The 15,813-nt window shown below is 42.0% G+C and overlaps 1 long non-coding RNA gene across 1 annotated transcript in view; it reads right to left on the bottom strand.

The window, feature by feature from the left end:
• Positions 1 to 14,454, bottom strand: part of LOC129695689 (uncharacterized) — a 31,751-nt gene extending 17,297 nt beyond the window's left edge. Inside the window, exon 1 of the long non-coding RNA XR_008723211.1 lies at positions 11,902 to 14,454. This is a non-coding gene — a long non-coding RNA (uncharacterized LOC129695689). The remainder of the gene's footprint in view (positions 1 to 11,901) is intronic.
• Positions 14,455 to 15,813: the final 1,359 nt, after the last annotated feature.

The raw sequence follows: 15,813 nt of genomic DNA, 5'->3' as shown, positions 1-15,813 counted from the left end.
CCCACCGGAAAAGGTGTGGCCTTCATGGCGGGATTGAAAGGAGAGTGATTCTCAACATAAGCTTAGATGGGCATGAACATTCTCCGAGAGTGTTCTAAGCTTATCACATTTAGCCAGGTTTGACCCAGATCTCACTAAATCTTTGCCATCGATGTATGTTTCTAAATGCCTTTTAAATGCAGTCATCTTACATGTCTCAACCACTTCTTTGTGGTTCCATCCTATCCCCCTTAGTTAAATCCCTCCCCACCTATGTTCAAGACACCTCAGACACTCTCCGTCGTCTCAGCGCATTCCATTCTCTAGGCCCTCACCCCCTCATCTTCACCATGGACGTCCAGTCACTCTACACCTCCATCCCCCACCAGGATGGTCTCAAAGCTCTCCGGTTATTCCTCGACCAGAGAAGCAACCTATACCCGGCCACTGACACTCTCCTCCGCCTAGCGGAGCTGGTCCTTACCCTCAATAACTTCACGTTTGACTCCTCCCATTTCCTCCAAATACAAGGCGTAGCTATGGGCACACGCATGGGCCCCAGCTACGCCTGCCTTTTTGTCGGGTACGTCGAACAATCCTTGTTCAATACGTACCAGGGCCCCATCCCCGACCTCTACCTCCATTACATCGATGACTGCTTTGGGGCCACCTCCTGCACCCACACACAACTGACTGACTTCATCCACTTCACCACTAACTTCCATCCGGCACTCAAGTACACCTGGACCATTTCCGACACTTCCCTACCATTCCTTGACCTCACTATCTCCATCGCAGGTGATAGACTTCTGACCGACATCCACTATAAACCACTGACTCCCATGGCTATCTGGACTACACTTCTTCCCACCCTGCTTCCTGTAAGGACTCCATCCCCTACTCCCAATTCCTCCGTCTACGCCGCATCTGCTCCCAGGATGAGGCGTTCCACACCAGGGCATCTGAAATGTCCTCATTCTTCAGGAACAGGGGTTCCCCTCCTCCACCATAGATGAGGCTCACACCAGGGTCTCTTCCATACCCCGCAACACTGCTCTCTCTCCCCATTCCCCCCATTCACAACGACGGCAGAATCCCCCTAGTTCTCACCTTTCACCCCACCAGCCGTCACATACAACAAGTAATCCTCCGTCCGTTTCGCCACCTCCGTGACCCCACCACTCGCCACATCTTCTCATCTCCCCCTATGTCTGCCTTCCGCAAAGATCGCTCCCTCCGTAACTCCCTTGTCAATTCTTCCCTTCTCTCGCGTACCACCCCCTCCCCGGGCACTTTCCGGCCCTCCTGCTGTCTCCTCCCATCCCTCAGCCGTCGGGCTCCTCCTCCTCCTTTTTGCTTTCTTCTCCCCGCCACCCCCCATCAGTCTAAAGAAGGGTTTCGGCCTGAAACTTTGCCTATTTCCTTCGCTTCGACAGTGGTGGGCCTCGGCAGTGACGGTGAGATCACGGCAGCGGTGAACCCTCGCGACGATGGGGCCTTGGCGGTGGTGAAGCCTCGCGGCAGTGGCGATGCCTCGCGTGTCGACCCACGGTCGATGGTCGACGAGAGCGTGGAGGACCACTGTGAGGGGGGAGGGGAAGAACAATGGACAATATGGGGGGGGGTTCAATGGACAATGGGGACCTGGCATGCGTAACTGTTGGGGAGGGGGGACAAAATGGGGAGCCGGCGTGTTTTGTAACTTTGTCAGCATCGTAGATGGCTGCTATTTGTATACGTTGTGTATGCGAGCAAAGACTATGTGACAAAGTATTCCTATTCCTATAACTGCAAGTTATGGACAGTATTACTATGCCAACACTGGAACCTGTTTTATCTGAATCTATGTGTCCGTGAAGCTACTGCAAGCAAGATCATCATTGTATCTGTATCTCATGCTATGACAATAAACTTGATTTAAGTAAAACCTCACAGAGTATGGATTATTGCTTGTGGCAATCAATAGATCATCTTGATCAATTAAGCACAGGAAGAGAAAATCATCCTTTTAGAGGAAGCTTTCAGGAAATCATATGAGCTCAACGTGATGCTGAATTGAAAATAAAGATGAGCTTTTAGAATAAGCTGTGACCATTGGTTTGCAGGTTGTTGCTAATGCACTGGGATTAGTGGAGAAAAAGGTAAAAGCCATCATCAATGCATCAAAATTGTAGGAACAACACCTCATATTTCACTTGGGCAGCATACACCCCAGCAATATGAATATTGACTTCTCCAACCAAGTAACCTTTGCCTTCCCTCTCTCTCCATCCCTCCCCCCTTCCCAGTTCTCCAAATAGTCTGAATGTCCTTGTTTACATTTTGTCTCCGTTTGCTTTGTTGTTACCTTCTCCTAGATAACAAGGATCTATTCTACATTTTCCTTGATCTCCATACCCTTTGTCTCATTTTCATACCTTGTATTTCCTTATCTCTGTATCTTCCTCTCTCCTGATTCAGTTTGAAGAAGGGTCCCTACCCAAAACGTCACCTATTCCTTCTATCCAGAGATACTGCCTGTCCCACTGAATAACTCTAGCATTTTGTGTCATTTTGTTTCTTGCTCCCTGCGACGATGTGATTATATGCACGATTCCTTCTAGAACTTGCTAAATACTCAGACCATTGTATCACGTTGAAAAAGGATGTGAAACAATGTGGAGGCAGGAGCACCAACATGCAAGTAACAAATACAAAAGAAGACCACTAGGTGAAACTTTCCTTGTTCATTACAGGACCACATGGACATTGAAGCTGGCACATCATGCAGCAAGTTGTTGATATACATGCTGTGGTGGAAGATTGCAACCTTCACGCGATCTGCCCTGTTTCGACAAATGCAATCAACCCGGCGTGCACAATCAAATAAGATCAAATAGAACAAGTTTTCCTACAACTTTTGTCTGTGCACGCCGTACACAAGAAGAAGATATACATGCTGTGTCAAAGTCACGTGATGGCTGATGATGAGAGATACCTTTCTCTTGGTTTTTTGCACTTTCAAAAAGAGCATGTGTAAATGTGCACAAATTGAGAAGGAAGTCCTTGAGGTAAATGGCGTCAATTTTTATAAGCAATTCGTATATTTTGGTACCATATCATCAGGAAATACCATTTATAATGGATCATATATCAGTGATATTGCTCTGACACTATCACAGATATAAAAATAGGCACTCCATCTAATTCAGCACAACCATAGAGCTGAGATCCACTCTGGTTCCATCATGGCAATAGATAACCAGATGGACAGAAGAAACATTCTCAAAGTCTTCTCAAAGTCTCCTTAGAAAGTGCAACATTTCCACCAGCTTTTAGGAAATCCTGGTACATGATCATTCAAAATGGAGAAGGGGAATTAGGAATAACACACAGAAGCCCAGCGAAAATGGCGGAAGGAGCACACCACATGCCATACTACTCATCCATCTGCTTCCCAAGCAATTTCTGCCCCACCTGTGGCAGTATCTGCAGGACCCATCTTGGCCATATCAACTACCGCACAGAACTGGATGGAAACATGTTAAGCTTGAGGGTAAGGGAACAGAGATCTGGTGGCACAATAATGCAGCAGTAGAGTTGTTCCCCTTTGGCGCTAGAGACCCGGGTTTGATCTTGACTATGGCGCCGTCTGTACGAAGTTTGCACGTTCTCCCTGCGACTGTGTGGGTTTCCTCTGGGTGCTTTGGATTCCTCCCACTTTACAAAGATGGGCAAATCCGTAATTGGTTAATTGGCCTTTTGTAAATTGCCTCTAGTGTTTAGGTCCAGTTTAGGTCAATTTGAAATCCCCTACCCTGAACATGTGGAGGACCAGAACAATCAGCATCAAACATTCAGCCCAGGTAAATTCATGTAAGCATTATAGGAATTGATTTGGGACAGCAGACCTGGTTAAAAAAAAGTCCAGCCTATCAAAAAACTTACTGTAAGTATTTTTTACTCCTTTAGGTGGCACTATGGCAATTACTTCCAATATTATTCTTGACACACTATGACTCATCCAACCATCTTCTTCTTCTTCTCATTATACAATCCCTCGGGATTGAGCATAACTTGCTTCCATTTTGTGGGTTTTGTGGTGACTGTCAGATATCACAGCTTTCCACAAGAGGCAAAGTTGTTTGATTAATAAGTATGTGGGTAGTTATAAGGCCATAAGGTCATAAGTGATAAGAGCAGAATTAGGCCATTCGGCCCATCAAGTTTACTCCACCATTCAATCATGGCTGATCTAACTCTCCCTCCTAACCCCATTCTCCTGCCTTCTCCCCATAACCCTTAACACCCATACTAATCAAGAATCTATCTATCTCTGCCTTAAAAGTATCCATTGACTTGGCCTCCACAATTTTCTGTTGCAAAGAATTCCACAGATTCACCATCCTCTGACTTAAGAAATTCCTCCTCATCCCCATCCTAAAGGAACATCCTTTAATTCTGAAGCTATGACCTCGAGTCCTAGACTCTCCCACTAGTGGAAATATCCTCTCCACACCCACTCTTTCCAAGCCTTTCATTATTTGGTAAGTTTCAATGAGGTTCCCCCTCATCCTTCTAAACTCCTGCGAGTACAGGTCCAGTGCCATCAAACGCTTATCATATGTTACCCACTCATTCCTTGAATTATTCTTGTAAACATCCTCCCGGCGCTCTCCAGAGCCAGCACATCCTTCCTCAGTTATGATACCCAAAATTGCTCACAATACGTCAAATGCAGCCTGACCAGCATTACATCCCTGTTTTCATATTCTAGCCCTCTTGAAATAAATGCTCGCATTGCGTTTGCCTTACTACCGATTTAATTTGCCAATTAACTTTTTATGAATCCTGCACCAGCACTCCCACGTCCCTTTGAACCTGCGATTTCTGGATTCTCTCCCCATTTAGAAAATAGCCTATGCCTCTATTCCTGCTACCAAAAGGCATGACTCCACACTTTGCTACATCATATTCGATTTGCCACTTCGCTGTCCACTCTCCCAATGTGTCCACGTCCTTCTGCAGACTCCCTGCTTTCTCTACACACCTGCCCCTCCACCTATTGGCCACAAAGTCTACAATTCCCTCATCCAAATCATTAATATACAATGTGAAGAGTAGCGGCCCCAGCACCGGCCCCTGCGGAACTCTGCTAGTCACTGGCAGCCAACCAGAAAAATCCCCTTTTATTGCCACACATTGCCTGCTGCTATCCAGCCAACCTGCTATCCATGCTAGTATCTGCCCTTTGATACCATGGGCTCGTCTTCCTGAGCAGCCTCGCATATACCTTATCAAAGGCTTTCAGAAAATTTAGGTCAACAACATCCACTGACTCTCCTTTGCCTGTCCTACTATTTACTTCTTCAAAGCATTCCAGCAGATTTGTCAGGCAAGATCTTCCTAGTTAGGGAGCTGACTGAATGAATGATACTTTTTTTATCACTGGTACCTAGGGTATCTACATAGATCCAGTGAAATGCTTTGTTTTGCATAGAACCTAGGCAGTACACAAATGTAAGTAAGTAAGTAAGTTTATTGGCCAAGTATTCACATACAAGGAATTTGCCTTGGTGCTCCACCCACAAGTAACAACATGACATACAGTGACAGTTACGAATGACTCAGAAACCACTAAACATTAATAATAATAAAACATTAATGATAAAACACCATTGATCAAGCATGTGAACCAACAAAATACCAGATCAAAGGGAGGCTACAGATTTTTGGCTGTTGAGTAGAGCAACTACTCGTGGATAAAAACTGTTTTTTATGTCTGGCTGTGGCTGCTTTGACAATCCGGAGACTCAAGATTCACAAATGATAAACTGTGGGTTCTTCTCCGCTTTAATCAGGCATGTGCCAGGGATTTCCAGGAATCTGCGGAGAGATGCATTTTTTCAAAGAAGCTTGGAGCAGATCTTTGCATCTTTTCCCCTATCCACTTGTTAATCTCTTTCTATGACAGAGTTTGAGATAGAACGTCCATTTCACGAATCACGCATCAGGCACGCAAATAATGTGGCCTGCCTAATGGCGCTAAATGAATACAAATCGGGCTACAATCATGGAATGTTGGTGTGGGAGAGGACAATGATATTGGTTTGCTTATCCTGCCAATTAATTTATATGATTTTTTTGGAGACTGTTGATATTTTTTTTTGGTGCCTTTAAATGCCTACTGTAGGTAGCTTAGGTCTCAGAAACATACAAAAGAGCAGGGATCAGTGCTGTTCGGTAGACTGTGAATTCTGTTTATGTACTCAAATAGTTGATATCCTTTCACTGCCAGAACATGCCATCTGTCGACAAGTCAGCCAAAATGCTTTTTATTGTGATATTTTCTCCCTCCAACTTAAATTTCTACAGTCCAAAATAATTGTTTTTATAAAGGCAATATTTAAAAAAAAAACATATTTCACGATTGAAATTAAACATTACGATTGTCTTATTCAATCGTATACCATCCTAAGGGGGATTGATGGATGTTTATATCAATCAGGGTATATGCTGAGTGTACAAAAGACTGCAGATTCTGGAATGTTCCGCAAAAAAAGAAGAGCAGATGGAGTCAGGGAGCATCCGCAAAAGGAACTGGACAATCAATGTTTCGGGTCGAGACCCTTCATCTGGACTTAACTCACTGCTTCAACTATCCAATTAAGATCAAAAGACCAGAAAACATTGGAGCAGAATGAGGCCATTCGGTCATTTTCCGTGCTGAAGGAAATGGGGAAGTTGGCTTGCTGAGAAGATATTAATTCTATAGCCTGGATAAAACTGTACTTTGGCAACAACAAATATATTGTGAGAAATTCTTTGTATCATGCAAGCAACTGTATTTTAGCAACAACTGAGAGTTAAAAAAAGAAAGAAAAATAATTGTTTAAATCTATATTCATAGGTTCAGACATCGTAGGAGCAGAATTGGGCCATTCGGCCCATCAAATCTATTTCACCATTCCATCGTGGCTGATCTATCTTTCCCTCTCCTGCCTCCGCTGATCTATCTTTCCCTCCCCCATTCTCCTGCCTTTTTCACATAACTTTGGTTGACACCCTTACTAATCAAGAAGCCGTCAATCTTCACTTTAAAATTCCCCAAAGATTTGGCCTTCAGAGCTCTCTGTGGCAATGAATTCCACAGATTCACACCCACTGGCTGAATTTCTCCTCATCTTCATTCCAAAGGTACTCCCTTTTATTTTGAGGCTGTAACCTCTGGTCCTAGACTCTTCCACTAATATAAACAACCTCTCCATATAACCATATAACCATATAACAATTACAGCACGGAAACAGGCCATCTCGGCCTTACAAGTCCGTGCCGAACAACTTTTTTTCCCTTAGTCCCACCTGCCTGCATTCATACCATAACCCTCCATTCCCTTCTCATCCATATGCCTATCCAATTTATTTTTAAATGATACCAATGAACCTGCCTCCACCACTTCCACTGGAAGCTCATTCCACACCGCTACCACTCTCTAAGTAAAGAAGTTCCCCCTCATATTACCCCTAAACTTCTGTCCCTTAATTCTGAAGTCATGTCCTCTTGTTTAAATCTTCCCTATTCTCAAAGGGAAAAGCTTGTCCACATCAACTATGTCTATCCCTCTCATCATTTTAAAGACCTCTATCAAGTCCCCCCTTAACCTTCTGCGCTCCAGAGAATAAAGACCTAACTTATTCAACCTATCTCTGTAACTTAGTTGTTGAAACCCAGGCAACATTCTAGTAAATCTCCTCTGTACTCTCTCTATTTTGTTGACATCCTTCCTATAATTGGGCGACCAAAATTGTACACCTTACTCCAGATTTGGTCTCACCAATGTCTTGTACAATTTTAACATTACATCCCAGCTTCTATACTCAATGCTCTGATCTATAAAGGCTAGCATACCAAAAGCTTTCTTTACCACCCTATCTATATGAGATTCCACCTTCAAGGAACTATGCACGGTTATTCCCAAATCCTTCTGTTCAACTGTATTCTTCAATTCCCTACCATTTACCATGTACGTCCTATTTTGATTTGTCCTGCCAAGGTGTAGCACCTCATATTTATCAGCATTAAACTCCATCTGCCATCTTTCAGCCCATTTTTCCAAATGGCCTAAATCACTCTGTAGACTTTGGAAATCCTCTTCATTATCCACAACACCCCCTATCTTGGTATCATCTGCATACTTACTAATCCAATTTACCACCCCTTCATCCAGATCATTGATGTACATGACAAACAACAAAGGACCCAACACAGATCCCTGAGGCACCCCACTAGTCACCTGCCTCCAACCCGACAAACAGCCATCCACCATTACCCTCTGGCTTCTCCCATTCAGCCACTGTTGAATCCATCTTGCTATTCCGGCATTTATACCCAACAGTTTAACCTTCTTAACCAACCTTCCATGAGAAACCTTGTCAAAGGCCTTACTAAAGTCCATATAGACAACATCCACTGTTTTACCCTCGTCAATTTCCCTAGTAACCTCTTCAAAAAATTCAAGAAGATTAGTCAAACATGACCTTCCAGGCACAAATCCATGTTGACTGTTCCTAATCAGATATTTCATTCCACAGATGCTGCCTGACCCACTGAGTCTAGATCGATAGCCTTGACCTGACTAAAGGTAGACATTGAAATGCATTTATGAGTGGGAGAGAAACACAGGGGTGTAGCTGCAAAATAAGGGACCAGTCATTTTAAACTGAGAAACATGAAAACCTCTTCTCTAAAAGGTTAATGGATCTCTGAAATTCTACCATCAAGGAGCATGGAGGCCAGATATATTTAAGGATGAGATTGATAAATATTTGAAAAATATATGAGGTTGATAATATTTTGATAATATTGATACTATTTGAAAAATCAAGAATTTTAAGGGTTATTGGGAACTGGGGCAGAATAACTGAAGACAGCCTAGATCAAACACAACTCATATTAAATAGTTGGCCTGGGTCCTATTTTCTGGTGCCTATGTATGTTCCTGAGCTTCAGATACTGGAAACCTGAGCAACATTTCAGTCTGAAGAAGAGTCCTGAACCAAAATGCCACCTGTTAATTTCCACCACAGATGTTGCCTAAACCATTGAGTTCCTCCAGCACTGTATGTTTCACTTAGGATTCTAGCATCTGCAGTTCCTTATGTCTCTGTAATATACATATTGTTGCAGCTGGAAGTGCAGATTCTTTTTTAGATCAAGAACACACAAGGAAACAAGAAAAAGAGTTTTGATCAGGTGTGTCAGATTCCCTAGATTTGACCTTTCTAATTTTTCTGCAGCACTTTCCAAAGGCTGCAGTTTCCGAGAATCCCAAGAGGGGAAATTGCTTTAGAAAGGTGAATATTATTCTCTGAGGTTGTTTGTGAACGTTTTGGTTCTATTGTTGAGCCTCTTACAGGCATTGTGAAATATTTTAAGCTCTTACACTCAGGAACTCATTACTTCATTCTGTATTACGCTTGAAAACATTTCATTTCTTGACAGTTACTGAGCTCAGAACTGAGGACTGAACAGTTTAATATATGCAGGAGGAAGTGCAGCAGAAGATCATAAAAATTGACCAATGCATCAAGTCTAAATTCTTTGTTAATTTAATTGGCTTTTTTTGTGGTTCTGTGTTCCCATGAATTTGCTTGCTCTTAATAAGTAGCTTAAAAAAGCATGGGTCTGCGTCATTGGTTCATGCCTATTGGTCATTGCTTGTTCTTTGTTATTTTTTCTCAGCAATGTACTGTGACCCCATATTAAGCTTCCTCTCTATATCTGGGCGATCAGTTAGTGAGTCAACTACATTTGGATGTGGTATGCATTTTGAACATGTGGCATTTTCATGTGTAATGTTTTCAGTTTTACACTTTTTAATTTCAAGTGCACTTTTTGGGTGAAGTACCATACTTGTGAACCATGGTTACACACCAGACGCAAACATCATCACATTGACAAGTTCAGGTCAACTTAAGCCACTCCTTATGGTGACCTTCTTAGTGCAAACAGGAATGGGCAATAACACAAAAACAGAAAATGCCAGCTGGTAGGTCTGGACATTGGGAGAGAGAAACAGAGTTAACATTTCTGGTCAAAGACTTTTCATCTGATTAAAAATCATCAACCTGAAACATTTTAAATGAGATGTGTGGTGCATGTTTCTTACACAAAGAGTGGTGGGTGTTTGGACACACTGCCAGAAGTGGTGATGGACACATAGATATGCAGTGAATGGAGGGATATGGATTATGTGCAGGCAGATGAGATTAATTTAACAGCATCATGCTCAACACAGACATTGAGCGCTGAAGGGCCTGTTCCTGTGCTGTTCTTCTCTCTCTCTCTCTCTCTCTCTCTCTCTCTCTCTCTCTCTCTCTCTCTCTCTCTCTCTCTCTCTCTCTCTCTCCTCTCCCCCCCCCCCCCCCCCCCCCCCCCCCCCCTCTCCAGATGCTGCTTGGCCTGCAGAGTATTTCCAGCATTTTATGTTCTTTTTCGGACTTCATGATTACATACATGTCAATGGACAAATTAATGCTGCTTTTTCAGTTTTACATTCGGATAAGTTGATAATTTGTTGTAGCTGACGCTAAAATGAGATGATTAAACATTATTACTCTCGCAGTTACAAGTTATGCACTTAATGCTAAAAACAATGTTGTATAATACAATATTGTAATACAATACAATACCATACAGCACAATGTTGTATAAATCTATGAACATAAACAATATTCCTTAAAGTTTGTTGTTTTAGAAGGCAGAATATGATTTGTTGAGGTAAATATATACACTGAAATGGACTGTTTTCAATGTATTAAGTTGGGGGAAATCTAGTATTCTCAGCAAGTCAACTGTTAGGAGACACAAGCGGGTCCAGCGGTATCTGTGGTGTGGTAAAGGGCCTGTCCCACTTTCACGACTTAATTCAAAACCTCTGTCGAGTTTAAAGGACCTAAAAAAATAAATCAAGATCGTGGTAATAATCTACAAACTCCTACGACCTTCCACGACTATGTTCACGAACTCCTACAAGTATGTCTACGAATTCCCACGGCTATTTTGATGCCCTCCTTACGAGTAAAAAGTTGCAATTTCTTTCATCCCCACCATTTTTTTTACTCGTGGACATTTTTTATCGGGCTGTAAAAAACGTCCCGACCTACCTGATGCCACGAGTACCTACGGCTAGCATAACGAGCCGCTACGATATATCTATGAACTCCTACGACCTCCTACGGATTCGTTACGAACATTCTGCGAGTTTGAATCAAGCGGAAAACTCGGGAGAATTTGTGAATTACCTCGTGAAAGTGGGACAGGCCCTTAGGAATTATCGAGGTATCGGATCGAAACCTTGCCTCAAGTCAGCATTTATATGTGTCCATTCTTGTTCAAACCTGTTGTATTTATTATCATTCATATTCACGACAAAGTAACTATCTTTTTTGGCAAAACGGCAACTTTTTTAACAGGGATTTGTATACATTTGTATACATTGTATGCTACAGCATACATTTCAGGCGATGTGTGCTTGTTGACGTGTGAAAGGAGGAAGTTTCTTTTAATAAATTAAGTTGGGGAAGTTAGAATGAGGACTGGACTCTAGACTGAAAGAGGAAGTAACTGCCCTTTTCTACAGCTCATTCTTTCGGTTATCATCGTGTGTCCCCAAACTTAAAGCACACATCTGGGGGACTAAATAAGAGTGTTACTTGTTTGTTTCTTTCATAAGTAGCCGCAAAAGTGACTGGTGCTCTTTCCTAACTGAGAGGTATATTTTACATAAGTCTGCAGCGTTATGAACTGACTTGTATAGTTATCAAAAAAAAAAGGAATTTCGTTGCGTTATATTTTACCATGAGCCGATCTGCTGGTGACTGAGACGTGGAATCGGGGAAAGAAGGCGGCAGAGGTAAGCATATTGGAATGAAGAAACTCACCTATGGGAAGGCTGGACGCTGGAATCCGCCCCACTTGTGTACGACTATTAGAGAGCTAATTATATGTTTTTTTTAAAGTTGATGTTGTCTTCTCAAAGTTTAGGATTTCATGTTGTGCACGCAGCTCACTGGATCTACATGAGGCAAAGCGTTAATGTAGGTTCGAGCGTTAATGTAGGAACATAGCAAATTAAAACAGCCTTCCTCCAGGAAGGACTGCTGTCGGGGAAAATGGGGAAGTTGATTTGCTGAGAAACTTTGTCCCGGATATTGATTCTATGGCCTGGATTAAACTGTGCCTTAGCAACAACGAATACATTCCGATAAGTTTTTTGTGTTATAAAAGGAACTGTATTTTAGCAACGACTGTAAGGTTTTTTTTTTTAAATAATCCAGTGCAGTTGGCAAGAGTGTTGGTTGCTGAAGGGCTGAACGCCACGTTAATGTAAATCTATGTGCAGTGAATGAAAGTCTGATTCTGAAAACCCAAGGTAGACACACAATGCTGCGACACAAATGAGGGGTCTCGACCCAAAACGTCACCCATTCCTTCTCTCCGGAGATGCAGCCCGTCCCGCTGAGTTACTCCAGCGTTTTGTGTCTATCTTCAATATAAACCTTTGGTCAAGGACATATCTGGAAATGACACAGGCGTGATATCAAACATGATCTAATCGCTGTGAAAACACAGACGTGGCTGTACACCAATGTTTCATGAACCCGTGTGATTTAACTCTCAGAGTGATTTTATTATCTTCATTTTAGATTAAAAACACAACATCGAAAATATGAAATAAAACATAAATGGGTCAAGCAGTGTTAGAGGAGTAAAGGAGCACATTGGCTTCTCAGGCTGCGAGTGTTTGGTCACCTGAGGAAGGATCGGCCGCAGGAGATGAACCCGAATGTTCAGGTGAAATTGGCCCTTGCTGCAGACTTCCCGCTTTCAGTTTGGTTAAAGCCTTCACTTTTCAGAGCGATGCATCTCATTCAGCGCAAGCAGTATTATTAACAGTTGAACAAAATTTGCTCGAAACCTAAAGTTTGGTGGGGTGGGGGTATTGGGAGAGTGAGGCGAGTCGATATCACTCGCCGTTATCCTCCTAGTGAAATGGAGTTTGACAATGGGTTTGCTATGGCATAGGACAGGTCAGTTTGGGACACGAATAGGAGCGGGGCTAATGCTGATGGATGGGGACAGGCGGGATACATGATGCTACTGAAGGAACTGCAGATGCTGGTGTACCCCGAAGATAGAGACAAAATGCTGGAGTAACTCAGCAGGTCGGGCTGAGATTTTATGTCTACCTTCTGCTAGTGAAGATTTGGTGTAAAACAATGTACTTGTATGTTTGTCTATTCCAGTGTAGAGTTGTAACAGTTGCAGCCTGTTTGTTGTAACCGGAAACCACATTGTCTACGAGCAGGCAGGTTGACTGAGGAAATGTTAATTTTGAGCAATTTGGGAATGTTCTTTTTTAAAAGTACATATCATTTACAATGCCGCATACCCCAAACAATTTGAGCCATATCCCGTTTGGGGCCATTATTTTGAGGATGTGGACGCAAAAGGAGATAGATTACATTTGTAGATATGAAGAGTTTGTACTCTTCATGTACGACAAGTTATTGTCTCGCTTCCTCGCTTCTTTCTTCTATATGCACACAGCGAGATGATAAAATGCCACATTTTTGTTTATTGCAATATAAAGGCGACCGCCAACAATTGTGACACAAATTTGGACATTTCGAGTTGGTGGTCGGCGGGCTATGGACTCGAGCCTTCCTTTGCGCTAATCCATCGAGACGCAATCTATCACATATAAACTGAGGTTAATTGTAGGGACATTTTGCAACTTGGCTCAGCGGCTGCTCTCTCATCTTAACCTCAGACTCCGGCAGAAACCTATAGACTAAAGCTTCAGTGCAGTGCCCAGACCCAGAGAGCGTTACACCATCGTAGGTGCAGTCTACAGTAAGGTATAGTTACAGTTTAGCCAACTGAATTTGAAATATCCCCTGACACTTTTTGTATGTGCTGCAGACATGTTGTTATTAATAGTTTTTATTAATAGTATTTGATCAAATATCCTGCTAGTATTTATTGCTGACCATCATATTAAGAAAATGGCTACACTTTAGAAGAGCACATTTGAATTGAACGACTTTGATATTACATGAGGAGGCCCTGCTTCCACGCACAGTGGTTACGAGCCTTGTATATTTATAATCTTTGTCCATTCCCATGTACACAGTTATCCCTTCAGCAAGACTTATAGTTCTGCCCAGGTAATCTAAGGCAATGTGAGGAATGTTTAACAGGAATAGAATGGGTATGGTCTTATTGCGAATTCGGACCTGTGTTGGGGTTTGCCTTACCCTTGTGAGAGGTTGTGTATGGTGAAGTTAATTTCAAATATTTTTCTGTTGTGCGTTTAAAGCCATTTGGTGTCAATGCAGATGGTCTGTCCAACCACTTGAGCACCGACAAGCACTGCAAACCAAAGTTGTGAAATGAAGAAATATAGAACTACAGATGATAGTTAATTTTAAAAAAAGACACAAAGTTCAGGGGTAACTAACTGATTGCAAAGCAGCATCTAGCTACAGGCTTCGACCGGTCACTGCAAAATTGATCTAACATTATAAACAGAGATCTAGATAGCTGAGGAGAGGTTGGTGTTAAATATTAAAAACTAAGGAGCATACGTGAAATAATCGTTAAAGGGTTAGAGGGAGATGAGGATACTTTTTCCCCCCACCCAGAAGGAGATAGGGCTGGGGAAATCATTGGGTGAAATAGTGGTAGATGCAGAGATCCTTATCACATTGAAAATAGTACTTGGGTTTGTTCTTGAAGAGATGCACTCTGAAGAGTCAGGGCTTGAAGGTAGGATATGCTGATCGGCCTCCTATGCTGTAAATTTACTGTGGTTTTGTGAATTCTCAAAATATTCCAATTCAATTACTTTGTAAAAAAAAGTTAGTTATGTTGAGGAAAACAGATCCTGTAGTTTTTACGTGAGTTCTTTATCCCTGCATAAATAATTCTGGCTAGCAAAGTACATAACATTAATTAAGTACTGATTTACTTCTGTAAAGTCATGATTTAATGATGAACACTTTTTTTTTAATCCCACGTCCGGGACTATTCCCTAAATTGGGCATGAATGTAGCTTACGAAAACAATGAAAGTTAAATTTAGCTGACAGTTTGGTTTTGCAATATTTTCTCAAACATGAATAGTGGGAAGGAGGATTCTGTGAATTTTTGATGCGCAATATGCTGGAAATATTCAATGAATTTATTCTAAACAGACCATATGACATGCACAGGTTAAGTGAGCAGGATTTAAATAGAGCATCTCCCATATGTATTCAGTAAATAGAAGTTGATATATATATATATATATATATAAATTAGGGCGATCACGGTGGCGCAGCGGTAGAGTTGCTGCCTTACAGCGCTTGAAGCGCCGGAGACTTGGGATCGATCCCGACTACGGGTGCTCTGTACGGATTTTGTAAGTTCTCCCCGTGACCGTGTGGGTTTTCTCCGAGATCTTCAGTTTTCTCCTACCCTACAAAGATAAATTGGCTTGGTAAATGTAAAAATTGTCCCTAGTAGGTGTAGGATAATGTTAATGTGAGGGGGTCAGTGCGGACCCGGTGGGTTGAAGGGCCTGTCTCTGTATCTCTAAACTAGACTAAAATTATATATTCCATAAAAGCATGTACTACAAAAGATAATGGAAAAATATACCAAAAAAATAAACTGAATCCAATAGATTCACTTTATTTTTTTGGTATATTTTTCCATTATCTTGTCCAGTCCATAATTGAAAGTTTAGGTATTAAGACTGAATTTGCAAATGGAACATGATTTTTTTACACATCTTTTAATGCGGTGGTT

This window comes from Leucoraja erinacea, chromosome 3 (genome assembly GCF_028641065.1).
Source record: "Leucoraja erinacea ecotype New England chromosome 3, Leri_hhj_1, whole genome shotgun sequence".
NCBI classification, from domain to species: Eukaryota; Metazoa; Chordata; class Chondrichthyes; order Rajiformes; family Rajidae; genus Leucoraja; species Leucoraja erinaceus.
The sequence above is the reverse complement of the archived record's forward strand: the minus strand, read 5'-3'. Positions and strand labels throughout refer to the sequence as shown.